The sequence below is a fragment of the Alosa alosa genome, chromosome 5, assembly GCF_017589495.1.
Source record: "Alosa alosa isolate M-15738 ecotype Scorff River chromosome 5, AALO_Geno_1.1, whole genome shotgun sequence".
Taxonomy (NCBI): domain Eukaryota; kingdom Metazoa; phylum Chordata; class Actinopteri; order Clupeiformes; family Clupeidae; genus Alosa; species Alosa alosa.
This window is the reverse complement of record NC_063193.1, coordinates 30,253,520-30,258,630: the sequence shown is the minus strand read 5'-3', so window position 1 is coordinate 30,258,630 and position 5,111 is coordinate 30,253,520.

The following is a 5,111-nucleotide window of genomic DNA, read 5'->3' as shown; positions in this document are numbered from 1 at the left end:
GTTTAGACTCTCTTGAAGTGGCAAAAAATGACCATTTATCTATAGGCTACTTATCAAGTATAACATCAAGTTAAACATGAAATTGGCAGCATTTCTTTATTAATATTTATATTATTGGCCTTTTGTTTTGATTTAGTTGTTTGTGTTTTTTTTTTTTTTTTGGGCCAATATTGTTGTTGCATACCCATCAAAAATGGGTAGCTCAAGGGATGCCGCCCTGGCACTACAGTAGCCTACATGGTGCAGTAAATGGAAACATAGCTCTTGGTAGCGCACTTTTAATGCAAACTAGCGCCTATAAAAAGAATATATTTATGGAATAAAACTAGACCTCTGGTTGCTGTTTACGGTTAAACTGTGATGATGTGAACACCAGCCAGCGGAGGGCACCTACTAGGCTACCATGGTAGCCTAGCACTCGTAGGCTATATAGAGCTGCACAGTCCCGCCCACAGCCGATGCCGGATGTAAAAAATCAATGCAATTTCTCCATTGACAATTGCGGTATAAGCCATAAAAACTTAACTGCACGTGGTAGACTTAAAACCAGCTACGGCTGTACTAAGCGATTGTATATGCTCCTATAGACACCAAGAGTTCATGGGGCACTAACCTCGTTTTGAGATAAATGCCTTTTATTCGCGATCTCTTGGATAAGTACTTCATTACCCACAATCCTGAACAATCCCACAATACCACAGTGATGCCTCTGATTGGTGGAAAGGCCAATATGGTCATAGTTTGAAACTTTCTCAGCGAAAAATATTGACAAAGATGGCGGAGTCTTTTACTGCCTATGGCGAAAATCTTAATGTGATTAAAAACTTTCTTGACGAATATTGGTACTTGTATCAACAAGGATTGGGGTTTATACATCACACGAACTTAGTCAGGGCCAATACACTATCAAATAGACCACTGTAAATGTTAGTTTAAACGCTCAAACTTTTCAGGTAGCCGACTTGAGGAGTGGGGCAGGGGGGTGCGATCGTAACACACACTGAATCTGTCATGAAGAGGCCAAAATGATTGACCTGTCACCCCCCAAGCCAGATGGATGCAACTGCATTTATAGGCCTAGTCTAAATAACTTAAATTTTTTTTTAAAAATCCCGGACCACCGGTCACCGGGCCACATGTGGACCGGCCCATAAGAAGACACTAGGGGCGATGCATGACTGGATTTGGAGCTGAATTCAGAAGACACAGGGGCGATGCATGACTGGATTTGGAGCTGAATTAAGAAGACACTAGGGGCGATGCATGAATTAAGAAGACACTAGGGGCGATGCATGACTGGATTTGGAGCTGAATTAAAAAGACACTAGAGGCGATGCATGACTGGATTTGGAGCTGAATTCAGAAGACACTAAGGGCAATGCATGACTGGATTTGGAGCTGAATTCAGAAGACACTAGGGGCAATGCATGACTGGATTTGGAGCTGAATTAAGAAGACACTAGGGGCAATGCATGACTGGATTTGGAGCTGAATTAAGAAGACACTAGGGGCAATGCATGACTGGATTTGGAGCTGAATTAAGAACACTGTTTACTTTTGGTCATCAAAGACTTTTGGTTCTTTCCCCTGCATGAAAAGTATGATGATGTTGGTGGATTGAAGGTGCAGTCCATATAAAGTAACATTCATATGCTCTTTCCCTTATGCATGCAAAGCCTTGTTGCATGGGAAACAAATATAGCGGCTCAAGCAAAGTCATAATCAAAACAATTCCAGCCAATCAGCACAGAGCTTCCTGGAGGACGTAAGGGAGGGGTGTAATTTGATTAGTTGCTGAGCTCAAATATCGGCGGAAGTTCGGACAGCATCTTCACTAGATAAATATAAACAGCATTCCAAAACTCTAACTGTATTCTACTGGTCTGTTGCGGTCGAGGGCTATATAAATAGCCTCTTCCTTTGGGGAATGACAACACAATAGTGTTAATTTTGTCACCTATTTTTAATTTAGTCTTAGTCTTAGTCTTGTGACAAAATGTCCTTTTTAGTCTTTGTCATATTTAGTCATTCAAATATAATTTTTGTTAGTCAAGTTTTAGTCGACTAAAAGTCTTGTCATTTTAGTCTAGTTTTTTAGTCAAAAGAAAACTAAAGGTATCTTAGTCTTAGTCAGTTTTAGTCAAAACATTTTAGTTTAGTTTTTTTTATAATAAATTATTTCTGATTACCATTTCAGTGAAATAGTGTTTCACACATCTCAATTTTCCAATATTGTGTGTCCACAGGGCTACTCGTTTGTTAGAACTCATTCAGATTTTTTTTGTCAGTCAGTATGTTTACATGGACAGGTAAATTCGAGCTACAGTTATAGCTCGGCTGGATTTGACCATAGACAGTAAAAGATTTGAATGGACCTCTGTCATGATCATCGTAGACCAGTGTTTCTCAAAGTGTTATCCGCACTGTTGGTCCATAAACAGGCGTGGTAAAATATGATATAGATGAGTTGTTTGCAATATTGAACCAACTTGTAGGCTACTGTATGTAAATCCAAACAGTTCTGCAACACTGTCTATGTAAGATATGCCAGTTAAATCATATGAATCTGACACAATAAGCAAAGTGCAAAGACAATAAGCAAGGTTGTTCAGTGAGTAGGCCTATTGTGTAGGCTAATATACTGTTGAAGTAGGTCTAATCTTTTTTTTTTTTTTTTAGCTAGGTGGTCCGTGCGTTTCTTTTTATTGGTTGGTTAAGTGGTCCTTAGCCTGAAAATGTTTGAGAAACACTGTCGTAGACCCCAGTATTAATGTTTTACTCCGCCACGCTAGATGGCGATATCATAACACATTCCCCAAACTCTCCATCTTAACAGAGAATATGATCTTAGCTAACTTGCTAGCGAACTTTCCATATTAGCTTACTTGCTAGCAAACTTTGCATCATCAGTGTGACTAGTTAAATAGTTGACATTACTTGCTGAAAATTTTCGAATGGACATTCTGGGGGATGTTAATTTGTCTATGTATGAGAGAAGCTTCAACTTCTGGGTCTGTAGCATTGTGGCATAAAGCTTAGGTAGTTAGCTTGCTAACTCTGACAGAAAATCTCCGGTGTTATTGTTCCATGTAGTTTCGGTGTTGCAGCCACAGGGTTTGCAGCAACAGCACGTAGACTAGCCTACAGGAAAAAGCTGTCTGATGAACTCATTTGGAATAATTTTGAAAATATAACAGCTAGATATTCGGTCTTCTCATTTTGTAGGCCGAAATGAAGAGATTTTATCTTAGTTTTTATTTCATGCAAAACATTTTAGTCTCTCGTCTTTTTTTAAGTCAACAATAATGAATCTTAAGATAGTCTTAGTCAGTGTTTCAGGACATTAGTGCAGTCTAAGTCATCGTCCTGCCTTAGTCATGAAAAAAAAAAGGTAGTTGACTAACATATTTCCTCTCGTCTTGTCTGGCCGAAATTAACACTACAACACAACAAAGCAACTTCAAGTGAATTGTTTAGGGTGAAATATGAGTATTTTGAATGAACATGATCAGATTTTGCAAACATATGCTCCATGACAATGACATATTAAACATTGCTTGATTTGCGCTCGATGGTGTTTTAAGTCCCCACTGTCGTCTTCAAGGCAGTGCTGCGACCGTCGACTTCAAGGCACCTAACCCTTGTCTAACCCTAGTGCCTTCCATGCAGCGCTGCCTGGAAGACAACGTTAAAACACCAAACACCAAAACCGGTTAAAACACCATAAAACTTGATTTACTTAAACTTTATTTCAATGGGCTGTCCTAGGAAATCCATCTGTCCAGTTGTGCAGTAAGCCATTTGTTGACACTCTGATGACAAAGGGCAACACCCACCAGGCCTGGGGGTTGGAATGCGGGTCAGGAGCCGGTCAGAGGGAGTTGCTGCCGGTTCATTATTTTAGACCATTATTAAATACTGTATTTGTTAAATATTCACTGTGTGAGTGCTGATTGGCTACTGGATACATAGTGTTCCATTAAACTAAAAGGTTGCACTTTTCCATCAGTTCAGTGTGTAGGGTGGTATAGACACATTTAATGTGTGCGTGTGTGTGTTTGTGTGTGTGTGTGTAGTGTGATGTAGACTGCATTTTACATGCACATTCAATGAAAACTCAACTGGGTTCAACTTTCGCTTTGTGAGTAAACCCTACTGCATCACACCTGTTTGTTTGTCTGTGTGTGTGCGTTTGAGTGTTAACGTGAGTGCCTTGATTTTCAAAGCTGCATCATCTCTGGGAATATTTGAATCCTTTCTGTAAGACATTTGATTGGTGGATTCAAATAAAGAATTCAAATGTGTGTGTGTGTGTGTGTGCGTGTGTGTATGTGTGTGCATGTGTGTGTATGTACGTGTGTGTGTGTGTGCGTCCTGAGGTTTTGTGAGGGCTGTTGTGACTGTCTCCTGCTGGTGTTTACTTTTGTATGTGCTGTTCTCCTCTCCTCCTCTCTCTCTGTGTGTAATCTCTGTAAGTGGTACTTGGGGAGCAGATGCCACCACCGCCCCCATTGTCTTGGCTGCTGTCTGCTCTGCACCCCACTGTTCCATGCCGAACACAAAGATGGCGGGAGTTTCACAAGAAAAGGGGATTATCTGCTGTGTGTGATCCATGTTTGACTCTGTGCTTCCCACAGAAGCACACCCACTGGACTCTTTCTGACAAAAGACTCTCCCAGTTTGATGTATGTTCCCACGAGATCTTACAGGGATCTGAGACGCTGGCGCCTGCGCCTGGGAAATTGTAATCCACACCTCTGTTTCGGATGATGATCCAAATTCCAAATCTACACAGGAGAGATGTTACATTCCTGCTGCTATAGGTAGGGGATCTCACACAGTGCCCAATCTACATGCAAACATGCAAACATGCATTTCATTCCATTATCCGTTTATATATATATATAAAATACATTTGGTATTTGGTTAATGTATCATTTCTTCGTGTTCTTCAAGACTTTCCCTTGGTGGTTCCTTCACTCTGAGCACATAGGTGGTCCTGGAGATCTCAACAATAATCCTCATGGGTAAAAACAATAATCATTTGCTCAAAGGCAATGGGCAGAAGAAGTGCATCATGGGTATAACCACTGCATGCTTCACCTGTGGTC